The sequence below is a fragment of the Scyliorhinus canicula genome, chromosome 11 (genome assembly GCF_902713615.1).
Source record: "Scyliorhinus canicula chromosome 11, sScyCan1.1, whole genome shotgun sequence".
Taxonomy (NCBI): domain Eukaryota; kingdom Metazoa; phylum Chordata; class Chondrichthyes; order Carcharhiniformes; family Scyliorhinidae; genus Scyliorhinus; species Scyliorhinus canicula.
The window spans coordinates 134,402,144-134,429,846 of NC_052156.1; the positions used below are offsets into that span (position 1 = coordinate 134,402,144).

At 43.8% G+C, this 27,703-nt stretch overlaps 1 long non-coding RNA gene across 1 annotated transcript in view; it reads left to right on the plus strand.

Annotated features, from left to right (window-relative positions):
- The first annotated feature begins 2,696 nt into the window (after positions 1–2,696).
- Positions 2,697–27,703, plus strand: part of LOC119973691 — a 40,646-nt gene continuing 15,639 nt past the window's right edge. The window contains exons 1-2 of the long non-coding RNA XR_005462374.1: positions 2,697–2,750; positions 9,597–9,725. This is a non-coding gene — a long non-coding RNA (uncharacterized LOC119973691). The remainder of the gene's footprint in view (positions 2,751–9,596; positions 9,726–27,703) is intronic.

The following is a 27,703-nucleotide window of genomic DNA, read 5'->3' on the forward strand; positions in this document are numbered from 1 at the left end:
AGGTGACATTTTCTTGGAAAATCAGTCTAAATAGGATAAAAGAGCAAAGAAACCTGGGGGTACTTACCACAAATCACTAAATAAGTTAACTAGGTCATAAAAAGCAAATTAAACAAATTTTGAAGGATAGATTGGGAAAGCAGAGAAATTATGTTAAACTAATCAAACCTCAGTTAGCCTCTATATTATAAAAAGTAGGTTAGGTGGATTGGCCATGCTAAATTGCCCAGTGTCCAAAAAGGTTAGGTGGGGTTACTGGGTTATAGGGATAGGGTGGAGCTGTGGGCTTAGGTAGGGAGCTCTTTCCAAGGGCCGATGAAAATGAAAATCGCTTATTGTCACGAGTAGGCTTCAATGAAGTTACTGTGAAAAGCCCCTAGTCGCCACATTCCAGCGCCTGTCCGGGGAGGCTGGTACAGGAATCGAACCGTGCTGCTGGCCTGCTTGGTCTGCTTTAAAAGCCAGTAATTTAGCCTGGTGAGCTAAACCAGCCCCTGGTGAGCTAAACCAGCCCCGATGCAGACTCGATGGGCCAAATGCCCTCCTTCTGAACTGTAAATTCTATAAGTTCTATGAATACCATGTGTGCCAAAAAAGATTCACAAGAATGATAGCATCACTGAGAGGATACACTAATCAGAAAAAGCTGAACAGATTGGGGTCCTTTTCCCTGGAAAGGCGGAAGTTGAGGGCTGTCATAATAAAGTTCATTAAGATATAAGTAAGTAAATTCACCCGAGTCCCAGATTTCCCTTATGAGGGGAGAGCTGACTTGTGGTGCTTTAAGCTGAGGATCACCACACCTGAGGCCAGAGGCAAGGTGGAGAAAGCAAAGCCTTCATGAATAACCTCAGCTGGTACAGGAATTGAATTCACGCTGTTGGCCTTGCTCTGTATCATGAAACATCTGTCCAGCCAACTGAGCTAAACCGCCTCCGAGTATATTTCATAGGATTTGGTCGCATACGTGCAAAAGAAAAATGGGCTGGATTCTCCGTCCGCCCCAAATGTGTGTTTCTTGGCGGCGTGCCGTTTGCTGGCGGGGCAATTCTCTGTTCCCAACGCTTGTCAATGGGATTTCCCATTGAAGATACCCCCCCATCATGAAACCTGTGGGTGGGGTACGCTGCCGGTGGGAACACGGAGACCCAAAGGCCGGAGAATTCCGCTGTTCACCAGTGCCGAGCGGCGGGATCTTCTGGTCTCGCCGTTGTCAATGGGGTTTCCCGTTGAACGCACTCCTCTCCACCGCGATTCCATAAGATCCCACCAATGTGAACGGTCAGAAAATCCTGTCTGAAATGCAAGTAGTCGATGCTATTAACATCGACGTATTTAAGCTAAATTTAATGTCTCATGATGGCCATGAAACAATTGTTAATTGTCCTAAAAAAACATTTTGTTCACGAGTATCCTTCAGGGAAGGAAATCTGCCGTCCTTATCTGGTCTGGCCTACACTTGGCTCTGGCACCACAGCAATGTGGTTGACTCTAAACTGACCCCTGAAATGGCCTAGAAAGCCACTCAGTTTTAGGGCAATTAGGGATGGGCAACAAAAGCTGGCCCAGCCAGCGACACCCACATCCCAAGAACAAATAAAACAAAATCAGTACATGGAGAAAAGGAATAGAAGGCTAAACTAATCGGGTTAGGAGAAGAGGTGTGAAAAGCTTGTGTGGAGCAAGAATGCTGACAGTTGGATTAAATGGTCTGTTTCTACCCTGTAGACTAAATGTAACCAGATGTAGCTTCGGCTTTCACTGCTTCTACAACATTTTTACAAAGATGGTGGGTGTAAATTAAAATCGTTTTATTGTCACGAGTAGGCTTCAATGAAGTTACTGTGCAAAGCCCCTAGTCGCCACATTCCGGCACCTGTCCGGGGAGGCTGGTACAGGAATCGAACCGTGCTGCTGGCCTGTTTGGTCTGCTTTAAAAGCCAGCGATTTAGCTGAGTGAGCTAAACCAGCCAGTAATGTCCGTTTCTCCATCTCCCCCAACAGCCCTCTGAGGTGGGCAGGAAGGTACGGGTGATGATCTCGCCATCTTCTGATTTGCTTCCAACTAAGTCTGGAGCAGGATGTCTTGCAAATGGCCTTTGACCTAAGGGCCTCATTCTACCACAGCTGGCATTTAATCAGCAGCAGGCAAGGGACTCCCCATCCAGGGAGGCACCCCAGGAAACCCTGCCAGGCTGACCAGCAGTCTTCTGGGGATCGTTCTTTCGATTGCAATCTGTGCCCGATCGAGGGATCTGGCATCAGGCAAGGGGTGGGGACAGTAGAAAACCAACTGCCGCCTTTGCTTTTGACCTCTGGCGCACTCTCTTTCACTCACCCTGGAAACCCATCCCGACCCACTTGCCGGAAGACACATTGTTGATTGTCTGGGTAGGCCCAAGTACAATACCAGCAATGGCCACCACCTCTGGTGGCGCTGCCGATAATGCAGGGCTGCCAGCCTCTTGGGAACTGGGTGTCTGGCTTATTACGCCCTTAAGCCCAGTATTTTCTCAAAATAGCATTGGTCCTCCCACAGAAAGGCGACGTGGGTCTCTCACCAATCATCCACCAGGTAGGTCGGACCAACACTATCACCATTAAATTCTGCCCAGTGCAACTACTCCTGAGCAGGGCAACAGCAATCTAAGGAATAGCTTTGAACATTGCAGATTAATTGGTGCTTAATTGTTCCACCAGGCATCTGAAATCTACCATAGATGGTGCTTTCACTGGCAAGGGCAACTAACGTAAGTTGGCCATCGTTATATTTAAACTTGTTATAGCTGTTACAGAGCATGTGTTTATTAAATATAGATCACTAATTAGTGCCAATAGAACTGCTTCTCTGTTAGTAAATCCGGACAAATGAATCTGATGAAATCTAGCTTGCAGATAGTCAACCATTTTAATTCCGTAAGAAACAAATGGGCGGACATTTCATATTTTGCCAATCTCTATGGAGCGCAGTTACAATTGATGGAGAAATTGGAAACTTTCAAACCCGTCTGGTAATAAACTGATTTGTGGTTTTTAACTGCATAAAATATGACAGATCAATAAATAGCACACACGATATAAAGTGAGGACACTAATAAAACGCAGTTCACTGTCACTCTCTTTTTTAAAAATTAGACTTCCTTTTTAGGTACTATAGATCAGTAAACCCAGCTAAACAGGCTATTGATTGATTGTCCGTGCTGATTGAGTATCTAAAGCTCGCTGGTACTAACAGCATGTGGCCAGAGCCATTAATGAAATGGATACAATAATATCTGTACGCTAATATGGAGCAAGCTGTTGATTGATGCACACTGGCTCATTTACTCTTAAGAATTTTACTGGCATCAGGAAAATGTATTCACCGATTAAAGTATTGGTTGTACACATTTAACACACACTTTACAAATATTGACAGTAATTGAAGGTTACAATGGTACAACACCGCCCCATAGATTGCAGAGTAATTATTATCTTGCTGAAAGGTAAAGGGGGTTACTTCACAACTGAGATAGTTATGTAGCCTCAGAAGTAATCAGCTCTTGTCATCTGAAACTTGTAATCACATTTTTCCTGCATTTTGGCCAAAGTATTCGTTGAAAATACATATTTTTGTCAGTTTAATGTTTTTGTACAGTTCGTTGCCTCTTTACAAGCAACTGATGGACAATTACATATAACAACAGATCTGACTTCAGTTCAAGTATGACAATATTGGCTCTATTTTCCACTAATGTTCAGGATTTTAAACCAATGTTTGCTACTAATAGTAGGTTTAACTAGTTGAGGATTAAGAAAAACAAGTCAGCAGCAATATTCTTATCCGCAGTCGAGAGGTTTTTCAATATTTTCACCAAAATATTAAAAAACCAACGTCGTATTTTTTTTTCTCACCAATTCTTCTGTCCATTCTCCCCCCTGCCCCCTTATCTCATGAAGTCTCTGATTCATTGAGCAGGAATTTAACTGCCATTCATCATGCGTAAGTGTGGACAACAAGAATCAGAAGGAAATTCAGTGAAGGGAGCATCAAAGTCAACATTAATCTTGTCCTTGCACAATATCCTTACGCATATATCTGGTACAACTTAGTAGAAATCCTGACTGTATTTATTTTCCCCAATGCACTCCAGGGCAGCATCTCCTAAAGGCATTACCACCTAGAAGTATGAAGGAAGCAGGTGCACACAAACATGACCACCTCCTGGTCATGCACCACAGTGGTCTGGCCCCCTCCAGCCCAAACCGTGATCCCAACACCCAACCCCCTTGGAGGACCCTCCTCCCACGGCATTTGGCCAGCGGCTGTGATGCCCCTGTGCTCCTTGGAGGTAAGTGGAGAGGGGTACCCGTCTCCTTGCTACTCCTTGGAATCCATGGTGCCTGGTCTCTGCTTTTAAGGATCAGTTGTGATTCAGGCCCAGGCGACCTCCGGCTGGAAGGGACGGTGGAATACCGGGAGGCCATTGAGTTCTACTTTAATCTCACTGATGAGATTAAAATGAATGAAAATGAGCTGCGATCAGTTCCTTGCCCTTTATGGGCGAGATCCTGATGACATCAGCTGGAGTGGGCCGACAACATTGGCAACTGATTCGCGCCCGCACAAATCCTGTTTCAGCCCTCTCCCGTCATAGCGGGTTTGAGAGGGGGCAACACGGTTGGAGAATCACCCCCATTATTTTTCCTTTATCATTGCTGGGTCAAAGTTCAGGAAACCCAGCCTAAAAGCACTGTGTGAGTACCCTCACCACACATACGACAATGATTCAAGAAGGCAGTTCACCATCACCTTCTCAAGGGCAATCAGAGTTAGGCGTTAACCACTGGCTTTGCAAGCAATGCCCACCCTGTGAATCAATACATTTTTATAAAAAGGTCAATTTTAGCTCTCCTAATATTTCCTTTGTTAAGATCCTCCTATTCTACCTATGCCATAGATTCCTGCTTTGTTTGGCCTGTCAGCATTCCGCATGGCGTAACACTCGGAGCACTTTGAGAAATCATTTTGCTTGAATAGTGAGTGCTCATGTCACAGTTCCTTTGGAAAATCTACCTCCGTGGGTTTTTTTAATTGAATACTTGTTTTCACTTGTAAAGGTCCTGGGCCGAAGTTTCTGATTTTTTTGCAGAGTGACACAGCAGGTGGGAAAAACAGAGGGGATGCTGTCGACCCTAAGGACAGCTTCCTCCGCTGTATCTTTAGCCACTCAGTGCAAAATAATTTAAGGTGTGGGTCCCATGATGTAAGCCCGCCAGCAGCTTAGGTTTGTGATCAGCCAGGGAGCAGTGCCCGGGGGCTGCCTGGACATGAGCGGCTCCCCCATGGTGGTTGTACTCACCTGCTCACCTCCGATGGGTTTTGCTCACCAGATGCACATCCTCGGGACCCATCGAGATTCCTGTTGATGTGAATGGACAATCCAATAAGTGGGCGATTATCAGGCATAAAGGCCTGATAATGATATTTAAATCTGTACAAATGATTCCCGTCACATCATTGGCAGGGGGAGGGAACAATCGATCAGGGAAATCCTGCCAGCATAAAAGCCGTTTCGGGACACCAAAGGATTGTCGCCCTTCACCCTCGCGATCGAACCACTGGCGATCGCATTCAGAACAGCAAAGAACTAGACGGGCATCCAAAGAAGAGAAAGAGAGCACAGGGTCTTGCTCGATGCAGATGATCTGCTCCTCTACATCTCGAACCCACAAAGCAGCATGGAAGGAACCTTTGTGCTTCTCAGAGAGTCCAGTGCCTCCTTGGGCTACAAACTCAAACCTAAGGCCTATCTGATATCTCAGCTGGACATAAAAATTCCCATTATTTTGATGAAGTGCAGGAGAGTTATTCCTCGTGTTCTTGCAATCATTTATCCCTTAACCAAGGTCACTAAAGCAGATTATCTTGTCATTGTCACATCGCTGTGTGCACACTTGCTGCCACGTTTCCAACGTGGCAACTGCGTCGGGACCTCAAAAGCGCTTCCTTGGCTGTAAGTTGCTGTGGAATGTCCCTGAAATTGTGAAAGGCACTATATAAATGGAAGTCTTTCCATCTAAGTTGCAGGGGTACAATGAAGTCCTGCTCCACTCAAGCACACCGCAATGGGATAAATACAGCTCTGATCTATGTGTGCCTGTCTGAATGTTGAGTGAGGTCAAGGATCACGTTTGGCTGTTGAACTCCCTGTCCTTAAATGGCCTACTGACATTCACATCAAGACTCGCATGAGAATAATAGTCACTGGGGTTTGGTATGGCAGGATGCTTAGTGCTTATTGAACTGTACCTCATTAAGAGGTCAGTACTTTGGGGAAAGGTGGTGACAGGGAAAAATGGCAGAGTAAAGTGGTGAGGAATAAAAAAGTCAGTGAGCAAGAGCAAAGGCTGAATTTCTACCCGGCTTAACGGTGACAACTTACATCTATATAGTATATTGAACACAGTAAAGCATCCCAAGGATTTCACAGAACCGTTATCCAAGGCTTCGGCTAATCTGCTATACCTTCTGTAATAGAGTCATGGAAAAAGTCAATTTTGGTTCTGCCGATTTTCCGGAGTATTAACTGCTCCTCCGCTAAAGTTATGGTGGAAGATGTGGGAGAATTCCTGTGGGAATTAACCCCCTCTATTTTTTAAGTACATGTTTTAAGTGCTTGGCAGGACTGAATGGTGGTGTAATTATTTCACGACACAGTTGTGAAGTGATTACCATACATGTTAACTTAATCATAGCAGTAAAATAATAAATTGACTGGAAGAGTATGTTTACAGTTTGGTGCAGTGACTGATGATCACTGCATCACGTACATTTTCACGGAAAGAGCCTACCACACATCTCCCAGATAGACAGCGATGAACCAAAGATTCAGATCAGGCTGACGGTGGTTTTTAAAAGGAAATTTAATTGAAGTGTTGTGCAATCTGTGTGAGGTATTGAAAGAAGGGCCACACAGCAAGTCATAGATCAGCTCCTTATTGCTACAGCCACTGGAGCCAAACATTCAGTGCTCGCATTACAGTCTGAGGGTCTCCAGATGGCTCCTCCCATTCACGGTACCTTTTTTTGGCATCATTGGAATACATTAAAGTGCTGCTTCCAATTCCTTTATGTCACATTAGATTTGCTGATGCTTATAGCGACCCAAGCAGTATATGGAATACATGAAAGCCCATAAATCTGGATGATGTGCACTGGCGCATAAAATAAATGTAGTCTGCTGAGTTTACAATAGCATTACTCTCATTATAGCATACGAACAAGCACCCTCTTGGCTGGACAGCTCAGCAAAGTGAACATTCTCCCCACAAGAAATGAAAGCTTTAATTAGTGGGCTATTATCATTTAATCCAACAATCTATTCTTAAAGGTGTCATTTTTAAATGACATAATAATTTATATACAAATTGTGACTTTTTAAATCAGCATCATTTAAAGTAATTATATTTGGTATAAATGCTAAGCTGACTCAATTTACCTGAGCACTTTTTCAGAATAAGCTTGCTGCTATGACCACGGAATAACAGGCTTCTGATTGCTACATTATGCAAATAGATTTTTGTGCAGCCACTTATGAACTTATGAATGGGTCATTCCCAGATCCGGAAACCATTCAACAGACAGTGCATTTTAATGCATTAAAAGAAAATAACATGATTATTCCACAACTCTTGGGAACACAGACATACAGATTGTTTTGGTTAGGAAGAGTTAGGTGCTTGGTATACCAGCTACGACAGACAGCAATCGTTTGCACAGGATGTTGGACACCATTGTCTCCTGGAGACTTTTACTTTCATGAACAAAATTTTGCACCAAAGGGAGGAATATGTTTTGAGGAGTCTTGTAGGAGGAGGGCAAAGGAAAGTTTAAAGAGGCAATACTTCCATTATGAAGTAGCAGTCACTTTGTGACAGTATTTTTACTGGCTATTTTCTTTCTTCCAGTTCACATTCTTTCATTCTGAAGGTACCAACTTTCAAAACTTTAATTGACTGAACACACACTTTAAAAGCATGGAATCAAAAGAGTGCGCTGGCTACATTGATCATCCATGACCAATATTCATCAAATACTGAAGTAAATGTGGTCACACAGAAAATGACTTCCACAATCCAGATTAGATCAGCTAATACAGTACAGGCCAGAGATGAATCCGGTGCATGCAATGTGTGTATCACTTCAATTCATACTGCCCAAATCTATCAAAAAAGCTCCAGAGTGGCGCAGTGGATGAGCCATGTTGCCTCACGGCACCGAGGTCCCAGGTTCGATCCTCGCTCTGGGTCACTGTCCGTGTGGAGTTTGCACATTCTCCCCGTGTTTGCGTGGTTTTCACCCCCACAACCCAAAGACGTGTAGGATAGGTGGATTGGCCATGCTAAATTGCCCCTTAATTGGAAAAAAATTAATTGTATACACTAAAAAAAAACTCTAATGGCTTCTGACTGAAGATTTCTTCAGCTTCTGCAGTTAGGCTGTGCACAACAGCCAAGACACAGAGCAAAGCCAATGTATGACACTTCAGTGGGAATTTCCAGCTTTGATTCTTGGTCTGTGCTGGTATTCTCAGGGTGTGGGTTATTCAATTAATGTCCATGTCCCTGGACTAAGAAGGCAAAAGCCCAGCAGGCCTTTTGATTTAACCTCTGACCAATGCACAGTGCTGAAATGTATGGATGTCAGGTGAGAATGGGGCAGAAGCTGTGCGGAGGGGAAGTTGTGTGTGGAGGAAGGAGGATAGGGAGGTGAATGAGGGAGATAAATGACAGCTTCACTTTGTATGGGCTGCCCAAGACTCAAAGTCCCTGGGACAGCACGGTGGCGCAGTGGGTTAGCACTGCTGCCTCACGGCACTGAGGATCCGGGTTCGATCCCGGCTCTGGGTCACTGTCCGTGTGGAGTTTGCACATTGTGGGTCTCACCCCCACAGCCCAAAGATGTGCAGGCTAGGTGGATTGGCCACGCTAAATTGCCCCTTAATTAAAGAAAATGAATTGGGTACTCTAAATTTAAAAAAAGACTCAAAGTCCCTCAGGACACCATCCCTTCACTACTATTCCTGGGATGTGGGGCTTATCTTATGAAGAAAAGCTTAACAGCTTGGGCCTATACCCATTGGAGTTTAAAGAAAGAGAGCTGGTCTTATTGAAACATATAGGGCAGGATTCTCTTGGGGCAGGATTGGTGGTCTTCCACGACATTTTCCGCTCCCGTCAACAAAACCCACCTGACACAACTGGGAGTGGGCCTTCCTGGCCAGAGTTAATGTTTCGAGCCCGTAAGATCATACGGTGTCGAAACGTTCACTCTGATCCTCTCTCCACAGATGTTGCCAGACTTGCTTAATTTTTCCAGCATTTTCTTCTTTATTTGAAATAATTTCCATGGACTATATTCTTTATTTTGAATAGAATTTAATTCTAAAGAGGACATTAGAGCAAACTGGAACAAAGCAGTAAGACTGTCTTAAGAGACGTGACAGAAAGCAATTCCTTAATCTTTGCTTCCCTCTTCAAAATTGTTCTGTGCTAATTCCTTCAAGGATTTCCCTTTTTAGTTACTGCTTTAATTTATTTTTTTGCTCTTTCAGCCACAAAGGACTAAGAATTAGTACAACAGTGATTGCAAATCAAATCCATTGATCCTGGCTGAAGCTTTTAAAATATTGATACTCAGGAACATTAGCCAATCTTCAGCTTCAATTCCAAAAAAAAACGAAGTAAGTGCAAGTTCTACTTTATGGACTAGCGTGATTTTTAAAAAAAAAATCCAAGAAATAAACAGGCATCTGCAGAAGTTCAGCATTGCTCAAAGTTTTCGTTTCGAAAATTGGTATTTGATGATGATTTGGTTTTAACCTCAGCGAAACATCAGCAAAGCAACAAAGAAAAAAATAGCCATTAATGAGAGTTCAGCTGCAATGGTTCTTCGAACCCAGCTTGCACAATGACCATGTCAGCAATAAGCGCATTGAAGTTTATTGGTTTGAAGTGGTGATTGTGAATTATTTCATTACAGCTCATGATATACGCACTCTGGAGTCAGCCATTGTCCAGACAGAATTAACATTATTGTTATAAATTGTTCTACTGAGGGAGGAGAAAACTAATGCTTTATCCTTACAGGGATGCAGTTTCCCCAGCCTGCTTTCTAGAATTTATCTTTGCTTTTGTAATTTAAAAGCACCTTTGGTGAAACAGTTTTATTACCCGGGCGAACAGTGATATCATAATATCAATAATTGACAAGAGAAATACGGACAATAGGGGGAGATGGGTAGGTCATAAAGATAGCCCATCTCCCCCAATGAAGGATGTCAGTTCAGTGTTTAAAGAAATGTATTTTGTTGTGAAAACTCTGAAGGAATCTGTCCCTGACCTTTTGCATGAACCTTTGTCAATTCTGTAGGTTGAGATATTCTGATGTTTTTGGAACTGGCCTTCGTTTTAGGGGTCCTGAAGTTCTCCTTTAGAAATACATTATGGGCAGCACGGTGGCCTAGTGGTTAGCACAGCTGCCTCACGGCGCTGAGGTCCCAGGTTCGATCCCGGCCCTGGGTCACTGTTCGTGTGGAGTTTGCACATTCTCCCCGTGTCTGCGTGGGTTTCGCCCCCACAACCCAAAAATGTGCAGAGTAGGTGGATTGGCCATGCTAAATTGTCCCTTAATTGGAAAAAATAATTGGGTAATCTAAATTTAAAAGAAAGAAATACATTACAGGAAACAGCCAACGACAGCCCAACAAAAGCTTGCATTAATATAGCACCTTTAACAGAGTAAAAGGTCCTGAGGCAATTATCAGGAGTGATTGCCAAACAAGATTCGCCACAAAGGTTTATTTTTATAATCAGCCAAAAGCATAATTTCCACACACACTAATTCTTGGTTTCTAGGCAAAAATAAATTGAGCAAATGACTATGATAAACATGCAGCTGGAGCATCGACCTGTCCTTCAGAATGTCAGGGTGGTTGGAAAAATACTTCCTTCATGAACTTGTAGATACATGTTGCTACTTTCAGATCGAAGGTCATAAGGAATGGGCCATTCACCATCGAGCCAACTCCACCATTGATTATGACTGATCTAATGCGGCCTTAACTCCACTTTGCTGCTTTCCCACCCATAATCCTGGAGTCTCTTCTGATCAGAAATCTGTCCAACAAAGCCTTGAATGTATTTAATGACCCAGCCTTCACTGCCTCTGCTTTTTCTCCTTCCACTTTCATTCTGGCAGCATTAAAGGTGGACATCCATATTCCACCAATATTCTCTCTGTGGAAGGGAATTCCAAAGAATAAAAACGCTCTGAGAGAAGAATTTCCTTCTCATCTCCATCTTAAATGGGAGACCCCTTAATTGTTAAACTCTACCCTGAGTTCTGGATTCTACCACCCCCCCCCCCCCACGCCAATCAGGGTAAACATCATAAGAACATAAGAACTAGGAGCAGGAGTAGGCCATCTGGCCCCTCGAGCCTGCTCCGCCATTCAATGAGATCATGGCTGATCTTTTGTGGACTCAGCTCCACTTTCCGGCCCGAACACCATAACCCTTAATCCATTTATTCTTCAAAAAACTATCTATCTTTATCTTAAAAACATTAAATGAAGGAGCCTCAACTGCTTCACTGGGCAAGGAATTCCATAGATTCACAACCCTTTGGGTGATGAAGTTCCTCCTAAACTCAGTTCTAAATCTACTTCACCTTATTTTGAGGCTATGCCCCCTAGTTCTGTGTTCACCCGCCAATGGAAACAACCTGCCCGCATCTATCCTATCTATTCCCTTCATAATTTTATATGTTTCTATAAGATTCCCCCCCCTTTCGAAATTCCAACAAGTACAGTCCCAGTCTACTCAACCTCTCCTTGTAATCCAACCCCTTCAGCTCTGGGATTAACCGAGTGAAACTCCTCTGCACACCCTCCAGCGCCAGTACGTCCTTTCTCAGGTCAGGAAATGAAAACTGAACACAATACTCAATACTCCAGGTGTGGCCTCACTAATACCTTATACAATTGCAGCATAACCTCCCTAGTCTTAAATTCCATCCCTCTGGCAATGAAGGACAAAACTCCATTTGCCTTCTGAATCACCTGTTGCACCTGTAAATAACTTTTTGCGACTCATGAACTAGCACACCCAGGTCTCTCTGCACAGCAGCATGTTTAAATATTTTATCATTTAAATAATAATCCCTTTTGCTGTTATTCCGACCAAAATGGATAACCTCACATTTGTCAACATTATATTCCATTTACCAGACCCTAGCCCATTCACTTAACCTAGCGAAATCCCTCTGCAGACTTCCGGTATCCTCTGCACTTTTAGCTTTACCACACATCTTAGTGTCATCTACAAAGTTGGACACATTGCACTTGGTCCCCAAATCCAAATCATCTATGTAAATTGTGAACAATTGTGGCCCCAACACTGATCCCTGAGGGACACCACTAGCTACTGATTGCCAACCAGAGAAACACCCATTAATCCCCACTCTTTGCTTTCTATTAATTAACCAATCCTCTATCCATGCTACTACTTTACCCTTAATGCCATGCATCTTTATCTTATGCAGCAACCTTTTGTGTGGCACCTTGTCAAAAGCTTTCTGGAAATCCAGATATACCACATCCATTGGTTCCCCATTATCTACCGCACTGGTAATGTCCTCATAAAATTCCACTAAATTAGTTCAGCACGACCTGCCCTTTATGAACCCATGCTGCGTCTGCCCAATGGGACAATTTCCATCCAGATGCCTCGCTATTTCTTCCTTGATGATAGATTCCAGCATCTTCCCTGCTCCTGAAGTTAAGCTTACTGGCCTATAATTACCCGCTTTCTGCCCACCTCCTTTTGTAAACAGTGGTGTCACATTTGCTAATTTCCAATCCGCCAGGACCACCCCAGAGTCCAGTGAATTTTGGTAAATTATCACTAGTGCATTTGCAATTTCCCTAGACATCTCTTTTAGCACTCTGGGATGCATTCCATCAGGGCCAAGAGACTTGTCTACCTTTAGCCCCATTAGCTTGCCCATCACTACCTCCTTAGTGATAACAATCCTCTCAAGTTACTCACCTGTCATAGCCTCATTTCTATCAGTCGCTGGCATGTTATTTGTGTCTTCCACTGTGAAGACTGACCCAAAAATCCTGTTTAGTTCCTCAGCCATTTCCTCATCTCCCATTATTAAATCTCCCTTCTCATCCTCTAAAGGACCAATATTTACCTGAGCCATTCTTTTTTGCTTTATATATTTGTGGAAACTTTTACTATCTGTTTTTATATTCTGAGCAAGTTTACTCTCATAATCTATCTTACTCTTCTTTATAACTTTTTTAGTAGCTTTCTGTTGCCCCCTAAAGATTCTCCAGTCCTCTAGTCTCCCACTAATCTTTGCCACTTTCTATGCTTTTTCCATCAATTTGATACTCTCCCTTATTTCCTTACATATCCACGGTCGATTTTCCCTCTTTCTACCGTCCTTCCTTTTTGTTGGTATAAATCTTTGCTGAGCACTGTTAAAAATCGCTTGGAAGGTTTTCCACTGTTCCTCAACTGTTTCACCATAAAGTCTTTGCTCCCAGTCTACCTTAGCTAGCTCTTCTCTCATCTCATTGTAATCTCCTTTGTTTAAGCACAAAACACTAGTGTTTGATTTTACCTTCTCACCCTCCATCTGGATTTTAAATTCCACCATATTGTGATCACTCTTTCCGAGAGGATCCCTAACTATGAGATTATTAATCAATCCTGTATCATTACACAGGACCAGATCTAGGACCGCTTGTTCCCTCGTAGGTTGCATTACATACTGTTCTAGGAAACTATCGCGGATACATTCTTTAAACTCCTCCTCAAGGCTGCCTTGACCGACCCGATTAAACCAATCGATATGTAGATTAAAATCCCCCATGATAACTGCTGTACCATTTATACATGCATCCGTTATTTCTTTGTTTATTGGCTGCCCCACCATAATGTTACTATTTGGTGGCCTATAGACTATTCCTATCAGTGACGTTTTTGCCTTACTAGTCCTGATTTCCACCCAAATAGATTCAACCTTATCCTCCATAGCACCAATGTCATCCCTTACGATTGCCCGGATGGCATCCTTAAATAATAGAGCTACACCACCTCCCTTACCATCCACTCTTTCCTTCCGTATAGTTTGATACCCTTGGATATTTAACTCCCAGTCGTGACCATCCTATTTTTTTTAAATTTAGAGTACCCAATTCATTTTTTCCAATTAATGGGCAATTTAGCGTGGCCAATCCACCTAGCCTACAATTTTTTGGGTTGTGGGGGCGAAACCCATTCAAACACGGGGAGAATGTGCAAACTCCACATGGACAGTGACCCAGAGCCGGGATCGAACCTGGGACCTCGGCGCCGTGAGGCAGCAGGGCTAACCTACTGCGCCACCGTGCCGCCCGTGACCATCCTTTAACCGTGTTTTAGTAATGGCCACTAAATCATATTCATTCACGATGATTTGCGCCATCAACTCATTTACCTTATTCCGAATACTATGAGCATTCAGGTAAAGTACACTTATGTTGGCTTTTATACATCTGTTTTGAATCTTAACACCTTGATCAGTAACCTCTCCTAAGCTATTTTTTCCTCTTAATGTTTCTCCTAAGTTTCCTTGTCGTTGAACCCATATCTTCATGAAACAACCTGCCGTGTCGTTTTTCATTTATGTTTTTATTTCCCATTTTATTCCTTTTAGTATTGCTGGGCCTATTCACTGACCTCCCCTCAGTCACTGTACCTTGTACTGTCGTCCTTTTTGATTTTTGACAATGGCTTCTCTGCCTTACACTTTCCCCCTTACTGCCTTTTGTTTCTGTCCCTGTTGTACTCCTTCCGACTTCCTGCATCAGTTCCCATCCCCCTGCCACATTAGTTTAAACACTCCCCAACTGCTCTAGCAAAAGCCCCCGGAGGACATCAGTTCCAGTCCTGCCCAGGTGTAACCCGTGCAGTTTGGACAGGTCCCACCTTCCCCAATGCCCCAGGAATCTGAAACCCTCCCCCTGACACCATCCCTTCAACCACGTATTCATCCTATATATCCTGTAATTTCTACTCTAACTAGCAAGTGGCACCGGTAGTAATCCTGAGATCACTATCTTCGAGGTCCGATTTCTTAACTTCCTTCCTAGCTCCCTGTATTCTGCTTTTAGGACCTCATCCTTTTCTTACCTATGTCATTTGTACCGATGTGTACCATGACCACCGGCTGTTCACCCCCCCCCCCCTCCAGAATGTCCTGTACCCGCTCCGAGACACCCTTGACCCTAGCACCAGGGAGGCAACATACCATCCTGGAGTCTCGTTTGCGGCCTCAAAAATGTCTGTCTATTCCCCTTACAATTGAATCCCCTATAACTTATCACCCCTCCCCTCTGCAGCAGAACCAACCGTGGTGTCACGAGTTTGGCTGTTTTCCCCTAAGAGGCAATTCCTCTCAACAGTATCCAAAGCGGTATATCTGTTCTGCAGGGGAATGGCCACAGCAGATTCCTGCACTAACTGCCTCGCTCTCTCTGGTGGTCACCCATTCCCTTCCTGCCTGTGGAGTCTGAGCCTTCGGTGTGACCACCTCTCTATACGTGCTATCCACAATGCTCTCCGACTCGCGGATGCTCCACAGTGTCTCCAGCCGCCGCTCCAGCTCTGAAACTCGAGCTTCCAGGAGCTGTAACCGGAGACACTTCCTGCACAAATGCTGACCCTGGGGACTGGAACTGTCTCCAGCCTGCCACATGGAGCAAGAGGAGCAGACCACACCTTGGAGCTGTCCTGCCATGGTTTATTCTTTTAAATTAATCTTTTGAAATTAAATTTTCGAAGGATGTATTTCTGTTGGATTATATCCAATTTCCTGTATACTATTTAATTAGCTTGACCCCTGAGTATTTATCTTGCTTGATCTGACAATAAATTAAATAGTTATTTAATTGAAATTAAAAAGTTATTTAATTAAAATTTATAGTTATTTAAATCAACTGAAAAATAGTAATTTAAATCAACCCAAAATAGTTATTTAAGTGAGATTTAAAAATGTTAAAATAGTAATTCAAATCAACTTTAAAATAGTAATTTAAGTCAAGTTTAAAAAATAGTAATTCAAATCAACTTAAAAATAGTAATTTAAATCAAATTAAAACTAGTAACTCCACAAATATTCAAATTTAGCCCAGTCTGCCTTTCAGCCAATCAGGTCACAGTCTCCTGTGACATCACTTTACCGGGTTTTTTTCAATTTGAAATAAACAGACAAGCAGCCGTCCTACCTGCAGCAGTGTCCTGCGCAGGTCCACTCCTCTCTGCTCCCGGCTCTCCTCTCGCTGTTTTAAACACTGAAACTCCCGGCTCTCCTCTCGCTATTTTGAACACTGAAACTCCTACCTCACCTCTCGCTATTTTAAATCATCACAGTGTCTACCCTGTCAAGCCCCCTCAGAATCTTATAATGTTTGCATGTGATTATCTCTCATTCTTCTAAACTCCAGTGAGTATCGGCCCAACCTGCTCAACCTTTCCTCAAAAGACAACCCCTTAATTCCAGGAATCAGTCTTGTGACCCTTCTCTGGATTGTCTCCACTGCAAGCACACCCCTCCCTCAGTCAGGAGGCTAAAACTGTGCATGGCATTTTAGATGTGGTCCCACCAATGTTCTGCGCAGTTGTAACAAGGCTTCCCTAGCTTTATACTCAATCCCCCTTTCAATAAAGGTCAACACTCCACTTGCCTTTCTAACTAATTACTGTACCTGGATGCTGTAAATTTAGAGAGATGGGCACAGTTACAGGGCACTTATTCAATGAAAGTCAAGCTCAGATCAGAACTTTCATTGTGCAAAACGTAGATGTCCTCAAACAGAAGTCTGTTGCCGAGACTGATCTGGAGGAGTCCTTCAGTCTAGTTCCACATGGGTCTCAGGATTTCTACTGGCTTGCTGTGTGTGAAACAAATGATGCCATTTAGAGAGAGCAAGGGCTGGATTTTTACTGAGGAGGTAGGAAAGTTGATTCTGATTCGCTATGCCTTTCAGGTACCATGGAATATGTCTCCTCCCAAAATGGGCCCGGCTTCATGAGGATAAGAGGCAGTTTAAAATGCCTATTCCTGCAATATCCTGGCACCATAAAAATCCTGCAAACTGGAAATGAGGGCAGTCAACCTGGAATTAAACCCTGCCCGCCATTTTTAAATCCCACCCTGACTCCGCTCCAACATAGATGGAAAATGCAAATCTGGGCCCAAGCCTTGTCGTCACTCAGGAGGAAAAAGTGGAGAAGCAAGTTGAAGGAGAAGGAAACCCGGAGGAAACGAAGGCCCGGCAGTGCTATCAGTTGCCAGAGTTGTCAGGCAACAAATTACTGAAGAAAGATTCTCCTTCCTAGCACACAAACAGTCTCAGCATGTAACACACTCCTGATCCTTCTGAGTGCTCTCCAGCACTGCAGCCTCATGGATCTTCCGCTCGCATAATTTGAAGTGTGAGCCCGACATCAGTGCAAAAATGAATATGGCTTCTTTGCTTCACATTGTGGACATTGTTGATTAATCACTATTCCCAACCCTAATGTTGAACAGACATCTCACAAATACAACTCCTTAATTGCTGACCTCTGTGCTTGTCCGTGCTCCAAGATGGCTTCTCTGTTCATCAGCTTTGCCTGCAAAGCAGAAAAGAAAATTTGTGTTAGTCTCTTGGGAGTTGTTAAGGGTGTGCATTTTAAGGTTGAATGAAAAAGAAAGAATTTATAGGGTCTGACCACTGCACATCCCAAAGCACTTAACAGGCAATTAACTAATTTGGAAGTGTAGCCACTGTTGTAATGTAGAAAAAGCAACAGCCAATTCATACATAGCAAGCATTCAGAAACAGCAATGTAATAATGACCAGACATTATTTTTGAGGGCGGGGGGGGGGGGGTTATTGTTAGATGAATAGATATTGGCCAGGAATTTGGGGGAAACTCCCCTGCTCTTCTTTAAAATAGTGTTATGGGATCTTTCATATCCACCTGAGAGAGAAGACGGACCTCAACTTAATGCCTCCTCAAAACTATGGCATCTTTACAATATAACACTCCCTTAGTACGCCACTGGAGTTATATTGTTGTGCTCAAGTCATGGAATGGGACTCAAACTCCACAACGTTCTCAGATTCAAAGGCAAGGGTGCTACTCACTGAGCCATGACTGACACTCAAATAGCGGTGCTCGAATTTGAAGGATGGCAGAGGTGCATGCTGTAATCGTGAAGATGCCGAAGCAAGTAGCATTAGGAATAGCAGGAGGTGGAATGTGCTTCCCTAAATGGTAGAGGGGACCAGTACTTTGGGGAAGGAAGGATGGTGAGAGCTGGAACGTCGGATAGTGCACATTTCTGCAGAGTGATTTGAGGTAGTTGAAACCTTATCTTATTAGTACTGATCAGGCCACTAAACTTCTTGTTTTCCAGCAAAGTCAAGCACAATGACCCTGCTGCGGCCACCGTCTGCAACCTATGCCCATTGCTGCCGAGTAGTTTGACAGGATACCTTCATATAAAGAAGAGCAGGCTCTCTCATCATGCCAACCTTTGCCATGATCTCCAATCCGATGTCTGAAGAGCAGGGAAACCTTGACGGATTCGTTTGTCTTGTGATTTGCTGAGTTGCCTTCCAGTTACCTGCGGCCAAAGTGCACCTCGCCTTGAAGGAGTGAGGACCCCCTTTAAATACAATGAGGAACACAGTATATTCAAACCCCCAATTAGATCGGCTGAATTTCTGCTGGCAACCCACCTATTTCATGATAACGAGGGTCCTAATCTATTTGTCTTTTGATCTGTCAGAGCTATGCTGATTCTGGCTTGGTAAAGGTGCCCACACACATTTTACACCAACAGTCTTGCACTTCAGTCTTTAGATAGACTGGTGAATTGTGATCGGGCAACAGCCATTGATTTATATGTTGTGGAAGCTAGTAATACAGTACTGATGGGTGCAGAATAGGCAGGATGCTTAATACCAATTGCATTTTGTTATCAGTGTGAAGACAGCAGGTAGCAGTAATTGAGTTTCATCAATGGTCATAATTTTCTCTCAAAAAAATTTATCATCCTCCACTCATGCTTGCCTCTTTATTAGCATTGATATCACAGGGATGCTCAGTTTTAGTCATCTTTATGGCAATTAAAATTGTAGTTAACGTCTGAGACAAAGTGGGGCAGGGAGACAGGAAGCAGTGTGTAGTAGAATCCTCAACAACACCCATTTACGGTAGAACCTACAGCAGCATGTATGTCTGTGCTTGCTCGAAAACTATCCCCAAACAATTTTAAAGAGCTGACGTGCACCTTAAAAGCAAACACGCCAAATTAAAGGGGTGCAATTTTTTAGTCCTATGATCATTCTTTCAATGTTGTTCTTCCTCTTCCTCAGTGCATTTTACATGTTCTTGTCTGTTTTTTGTTCATTCATGGGATATGGGTGTCATTGGCACCAGCATTCATTACCCATCCTTAATAGTCCTTGAGAAGCTGATGATGAGCTGCCTCAGCAGTCCATGTGCTGGAGGTACACCCATAGTGCTGTTAGGGAGGGAGTTTCAGGATTTTAACCCAGAGACAGTAAAAGAACCATGATATAGTTCAAGTCAGAATGATGTGTGGTTTGGGAGGGGAACTTGCACACAGTAGTGTCCCCATGCATCTGCTGCCCGTGTACTTCTCAGTGGTTTGGACGGTGCTATTGAGGGACTTTGTTGTGTTGCTGCGGTGCATCTTGTAGATGGTACCAACTGCTGTCACTGTGCAGTGGGTGGATGTTGATGATGGCGAATATGTGCTAATCAAACGTGTTGCTTTGTCCTGGATGGCGCTGAACTTCTTAAGTGTTGGGACTGCACTCATCAAGGCAAGTGGAACATATTCCATATCACTACTGAGCTGTGCCTTGTAGATGGTGGATTGGCTTTGGGGAGTCAGGAGCAAGTTATTCACCAAAGAATTCCTAGCCTCTGACCTTGTCTTGTTGGCACAGTGTTTATATGGCTTATTCAGTTCAGTTTCTGTTCAATGGTAACCCCCAGAATGTTGATAGTGGGCGATTCAACAATGGCTATTGAATTATGGGAATACTGAAGTGTGTAAGCATGAAGAACAGATTCCCTACCCCAAGCCATTTGTTTCCATTTTATTAACCTTTCTGACTATTCCATGCTTTTTTTCTCCTGCCTTTTTCTTTCATCCATGCCCACTCCATTCATTATTATTTTATTATTTATTATTTTTTTTTTCACATGTATTAGTATACAGTGAAAAGTATTGTTTCTTGCATGCTGCACAAACAATGCATACCGTACATAGGGAAGGAAGGAGAGACTGCAGAATATAATGTTACAGTTACAGCAAGGTGGATAGAAAAGATCAACTTAAGACGAGGTAGGTCCATTCAAAAGTCTGATGGCAGTAGGGAAGAAGCTGTTCTTGAGTCAGTTGGTACGTGACCTCAAACTTTGGTATCTTTTTCCTGATGGAAGGAGGTGGAAGAGAGTATGTCCGGGGTGTGTGGGGTCCTTAATTATGCTGGCTGCCTTTCTGAGGCAGCGGGGATTATAGACAGAGTCAATGGATGGGAGGCTGATTTGCGTGATGGACTCAGCTACATTCACAACCTTTTGTAGTTTCCTGCGGTCTTGGGTAGAGCAGGCTCCTTTTTCTTGGTTCCTTAATCTTCCAGTTGCTAAATTATTCACATCCTAAAATCTTTCCCGGCTCTCTCCCTTCCTATCGATTTCACTCTGCTGAATACCATTTCTTTTTTTTAATAAATGTTTTTTAGTGGGTTTTTGAACATAGTATATTTACAGTCATGTACACAGATTAATATATATATATAAAGAAGAAAAAAGACTGGTAGGATATTGTACACTAGCTCAAAAACAGCAAATCTGTACAGTTAACAATATTACTTTTAAAAAATAAGTAGGCACCTGTTTGTGGGGGTGGGGGAAAACTGGGGAGATACATATACATTTGGGTGCCGGAGAAACAATTACAGTAGTTCTGTCCAATACAGAGAGGGCAATACGAGAATGGATCTGGGGTTGGTGTTGTTGCTTGCTTCTCCTGGACAGTTTCCGCTGCCATTGTTGTTGCGCGTTCACCTCCACTTCGGCCATTGGTCCCGTCTTTCGCCCGTAGTTTCCTTGCTCCCTGTTACTGTATTTGCCGAGTTTGTTGTCATTTCCCAAGCTCTCCTTCTGGCAATCATTTCCTCGCCTCCCGCCCCCCCTCTCAGTTCCCCTCTATTGTTCCCTGTCTCCTTCCTCTTCCTCCCCCCCCCCACCCTCCTGCCCCCCTTCCTCCCTCCCCTTCTCCTGTGGTTTGCCTTTCTTTTCTCTTAGGTTCACCTGTCCCCCCCACCCACCCTGAGTCTTTCTCTCCCTCTCACGCCTTGGCTACTTTCCCCTGATTCTTGGCTATTCTTCTGCTTGTTCGTTGGCCACAAACAGGTCCCGGAACAGTTGGGTGAATGGCTCCCACGTTCTTTGGAAGCCGTCATCTGACCCTCGGATGGCGAATTTGATTTTCTCCATTTGGGGAGAAAATCCTTGGCACCATTCACATCTATCCTCCACCTCTGGGAAGAACCTACTCATTCGAGTTCTTGTTAAGTGGGCTCTATGTACCATTTTTAGTTGCGTCAGGTTGAACCTTGCGCACGTGGAGGTGAAGTTGACCCTATGCAGTTCTTCGCTCCAGAGTTTCCACCCTATTTCAATCCCCAGGTCTTCCTCCCATTTATTTCTTGTTGCGTCCAGTACGGTGACGGCCCTTTATACCATTCATTCATACATGTCACTCCAGTTCCCTTTATCTAGGATGTTTGCGTCCAGTAACCCTTCCAGTAATGTCTGTTGTGGTGGTTGTGGGTACATTCTTGTCTCCTTTTGTAGGACATTTTTGAGTTGCAGTTACCTTGGCTCGTTCCCCTGACTAGCTGAAATTTCTCTGTCAGTTCATCCAGTGTTGCGATCCTGATGTCCTTATGTAGGTCCCTAACTGTCAGTGTCCCTCCGTCCTGTCACCACTTTTTAAAGGTGGCATCAGTAAGCGCTGGTGTGAACCTATGGTTGCAGATGGGAGCTTTCTCCGACATTTTGGTCAGGCCAAATTACTGCCGTAGTTAGTTCCAGGACTGGAGGGTGGCTATCATCACCGGTCTGCTGGAGTGTTTTTTGGGTGGGGATGGGAGTGCCGCCATGGCCAGGGCCCGGAGGAATGTCCCCTTGCAGGAAGCCTCCTCCGCGCGCACCCACTCAGCTTCTGGCTCCTTGATCCATCCCCTTATTTGCTCGGCTGTCGCCGCCCAGTGGTAGAATTGTTGGTTTGGGAGGGCTAGCACCCCCCTGGATTTTGTGTTTTGTAGGGCCTTCTGAATACCATTTCTGATACATCCTTACAGATGCAATGAAGTTCTTGGAAAGGGGTTTTGGCGAAGTTGCAATGATTTTCTTTGAGTGCAATTCACCGAAATTGGCTCAGTCGGTGCAACGATTCACAAAATGTCAGGCGCAGGTTGCATGCAGGGTAGAGTAGTGTTTCCACATTGTTTTGCAAACAGCCTCATCTCTTGATCAAACTAATTACCATGTTGCGAGTTTTTACTAACTGTGTCTGTTTGCAAATCTATGACGAAGCTCTTCCAATGAATTTGATTCTTTATCATGCAAGGACACTCTGGTATGTTTTAGAAACTTTTCAATATACAAACGACAACAGTAAACCAATCCAACTAGTAAATGGTTCAATGTATTTTTTCAAACCCATTTTCTGTGTTTTTAAAATTGGGCTACTCACAGTTGATGGATTAGGACACCCCGATTAAAAATGCTGTTTTTTAACAATAAAACTGTTTTCAGCTATTTTAATCAAACTGCATCAAGTCCCTTAATTATACAAAGGAATATTTTTAAAGCAGATCCCAGGGACAAAAATGATTACATCCTAAAATACTGTCTGATTGCTTTTGGTTCATTGTAGATTTTACATTTGGTGACCTGCAAATGGATTTGAGCTGACATTTGAGAATAACAAACTTCTCAAAGGCAGTGAATTTTGGCTGTGATTTGCACTGGATCTCAAATTGCATCAAGTTGGAAACTCGCGGTTCTTATTTGTATAATGCTGTTCTTCATCATGAGCTTGGTGCCGGGTCTGGGGCCCTGGTCTTCAAACACTCTCTTCCTCAGGTGACCAAAGGCAGCGCTGGCCAAATGAAGGCATGTTGAACCTTGCTGTTGACGTCTGCCCTTGTTGAGAGTTGGGTTCCAAGGTATGAATGTGGTCCACATTATCCAAGGCCTCATTGTGGATGTTGACAACTCTTGGGTGGCGGTGGGGGAGGGGGGGGGGGGGGGGGTGGAGCAGTGCTGCATGGCAGGAGCAGATTGATAGAGAACTTTGTCATACAGTATTTAGTGTGATCCCTATGTTCTTGTATGCCTCGGTGGAGGTATTGACGACGGCTTGGAGCTCAGCCTCTGAGAGTGCGCAGACACAAGAATCGTCTGCATATTGTAGTTCAATGCCAGCTGGTAAATTCATTGCAGTGTTAGTGTCAGCCACTTTGTGACACTAATAAAGATTATTATTATTACCTTGGGTCTGGCCTGCAGGCAGCGGAGGTTGAACAGATTCCCGTTTGTTCTGTAGTTTACAGAGCAGCTGTGATACCCACCTTTCTAGATGGCTCAGAGATGTAGACTATGTACGCAGGCACCTCAAACTCCACAGGATCCTGCAAATCCATTGGCAGGATAAGTACACAAACTTCAGTATTCTCAGGCAAGCCAACACGCCAAGCATCGAAGCATTGACCACGCTCGATCAGCTCCCCTGGGCGGGGCACATCATTCACACGCGTGACACAAGACTCCCGAAACAAGCTCTCTACCCAAAGCTTTGACATGGCAAGCAAGCCCCAGGAGTACAGAGGGAACATTTCAAGGATGCCCTCAAAGTTTACTTGACAAAGTGCCTCATCGACACCTGGGAATCTCTGGCCCAAGACTGTCTGAAGTGGAGGAAAAGCATCTGGGAAAGAGCTGAACACCTCGAGAGCATTTCATTGCTGAGAGCAAGCTAAAGCCAAGTGCTGACTGTGAAAGGGGCGCATGGCAACCCAGGCACTCCACCCACCCACTCCACAACCACAGTCCACCCCACCTGTGACAGATACTGTCGTTCGCGCATCCAACTCAGTAATCTGAGAACTAATTTTTAGCGTGGAAGCAAATAATCCTCAACTCCAAGGGACTGCCTAAGAAGAGGTTTTGTCATCAAACAAAAGACAGAAATGTTGCAAAACCAAATCCATACATTCATGTGACATTCTTACCTCCATCCTAAAGTCACTTATTTCACATTTGAATATGTTTACTGAATAAGGCTTGGGGCAATATTTGTTGGAGGTGACAGGGGTTTCACCAAGGAACATGCATTGCTTCTTTTCAAAATGGCCCACCATATTAATTGATGTCAAGGGAGGGAAGGGGAGGAATGGGTTTAGCAGCAAGGACAGAAGAGATGGCTCTCAATAGCTACTATTCCCCCCCCCCCCCCCCCCACCCCACCCCACCTCCTCCCCCCACCCCCAACCCCCTGCCTTACTGGTGCAAAGTTCCTCAATGACTGAGTGCCTTTTAAATGAGGGACCCCCACTCACACTCTGCCCAACACCCGGGGGTCTGCCCCATTTCCCCCTCCCCCACTCCCATCCCACCCACCACAGGTTAATACCAGCAGTGTCAGGGCAGCATGGTGGCACTGTGATTAGCATTGCTGCCTACGACGCTGAGGACCCGGGTTCGAATCCCAGCCCTGGGTCACTGTCTGTGTGGAGTTTGCACATTCTCCCCGTGTCTGCGTGGATTTCGCCCCCACAACCCAAAGATGTGCAGGTTAGGTGGATTGGCCACGCTAAATTGCCCCTTAATTGGAAAAAATAATTGGGTACCCTAAATTTTTTTTTTTTTAAACACCAGCAGTGGCAACATGAGTCCCTTAAGTGGGCATCAATTGGCAATGGGATCGGAAGAGCATTCGCAGGCCTTCCCATCAAAAACTTAATTGAGGTGGAGGTAGGGAGGCGATGGGGCCCCCACCTCTCTACGCCCATCTTGATTAAGTTTCCTCCCCCCCCCCCTCTCCACTGCCATCGCCACCACAGGGAGAGAGCATTAAATTATCTCAGACTCCAATTGCTGAATTGTCCGAACATCTAATATTTGATGATTCGCTCACAGTTGAACTTTTGTCAAAGGTGAAACTTCCCTTATGAGATAAGTAAGGATGAACTGTTTGAAAAGTAATGGTACACATTGGATGGGATTTACCGGCTTCATCCACTGCTGGGGTTGTGCAGTCCAGCCCTAAGTCAGTGGACATTAGGCTGGGCTGCCGAACTTCCCGTGGCGGGTCCCTCCACAATGTGGATTGAAATTCCCAATTTGTCTTCTATAGTTCACTAGTTGTCAGAAAATTAGCGTTTATTTATATATAATTTGCACAACGTTCCTCTTTTTACACTGAGTAATGCATCTATCGAAGCACTACAGTCAAGTACCATTGAGTAAAGACACAATAGGCTATAACTGTCTTAATATTTTTGAATGGTTGGATAATTTTGTATGTAGTTTGGAACTGTTCTTCATTAATCTGAGTCTTGCACTTGATGTATTTGCAAGAATTGGTTTGTACTTTTAACCACAAAAATATGAGTTAATTATAGTGGCATTTATTGTTCACTGATTCAGTTGAGCAATTTTTATTTTGGGTTGTAAATTTAGTCCTGATACTGGACACCGAGCTAACTGGAGTGAATGGATGTCAATTAGATGAAACATTTAGAATGTAAATGGCTAGAGGACGGGGGGAGGGGGGGGAGGAAACCATTTATTTTCATAATGCAGATTTGGTTACCACCATTTTGTTCCCTCCAGGTCAATTACCACATCCACAAAGGTGTTTCAGTTTATTGAACTTCAAAAACAAAGTAATGTAGATTTTCGACAATTGTTCATGTTGAAGACTTATTGAAAACGCAAGCTTATTAAAAGTGCAAACTGCCTCACGCAATTATTTCACCACAGTTATTTCATATCGAGAGATAATGGAACCCATCAAACACATCCTGCAGGAATGCTTGTAATTTATTTTTGTTTTCATTGAAATACCCAATTTTGTTTTCCAATTAAGGGTCAATTTAGCATGGCCAATCCACCTACCCCGCACATCTTTTGGGTTGTGGGTGGGGGTGATACCCACGCAGACACAGGGAGAATGTGCAAACTCCACACAGACAGCAACTCAGGGCGGGGATTGAACCCGGGTCCTCAGCGCTATGAGGCAGCAGTGCTAACCACTGCGCCACCGTCCTGCTCTCCAAGTGCTTGTAATTTCACCTATCAAGATGTAGTATCAGATAAATAGGAGAACAGTTTGTGCTTATTGAAGGTTTCTGTAATGACCAATGCTGTGGAGAGAATTTAGTATCAATATAGTGGTCTAGCACCAAAGAATAATATTTTGACTCCATGCAGACATGATATGTGAATCCATATTCCTATCATTTCCTCATCAGAAATTTGTCCATTTCTTTAACAAAAAGAGTGCTATATTCTCCCTATTTGGTCAGTATCTGCTCCCTGTTTTTACAGTGTTACACATGAAGAGTCTAAGATCTTGAGTCAGAGTAGCTCTTGCTTTTCTAAACATATAATTGGTGCCGTGGGCGTTGTATTCTTTTTCCTTCATTGAGAACTTCCCGTCTTCCACGTTATCCATTCACTTTATAAAGCACTTGAATCATAATTTTCCCTGTAGGTTGCATTTGAAAACAAATTGAGCTTTGAGACTTTCCACCTGGCCAAATAGATATTTCTTTGAAAATAATGTTCACTGAAGGCAGAATTCTAGATTGAAACAGCCTAGAAGTTTTTATTTCTTTAACATTTAAGAATTGGATGGAAAAGAACAGAAAACCACAACGGGTACAATTTACAGCCGAATGATATGACGTGAGGATATTTTCAGTTTATTTTGTGACATTTATTTGACATCCTGGTGCCACGTTCTGACATCTTCTGCGTATTCTGACGGGTTTTGGAAAAGTTGTTAATTCTTAACTTAAGTGTTATAATTGAAAGCATAGAGTGCCAATGCAAATTGAGGACAAATGGACAAGCCCCATAAGATTCCAAAATGCCATCCATAGCATGTATGCACATCCCCAATGGGAATGGTTCCAGACATCCAGTTGGCAGAGGAGTTGGCCTCTACATGGTTGAGATCTGCTGGCAGCATGCAGAGCAAGCAGAACATGACATCAATTAGTGCGCAACGTTGATTTGATGCCAGTGTTGCCCTTTTGGATCTCCACATTCCAGTCCACTCTCTCTCTTAGCCTTGCCCAGCTGAACGCTATGGTAAATGGCATTACCCCCATTACCACCAATCCCACCCTCACCAGTTCTATTTAAAAGAATCATCAACTATTTTCAAGTTAGTTGCTGGCTCAGTGGTGGACTTACACTTTGTGGGACCCTGCACTCACCATCATTTCTGGGCCTTCCCCATGATATTATTGCCCCCCCCCCCCCCCAACCCCCC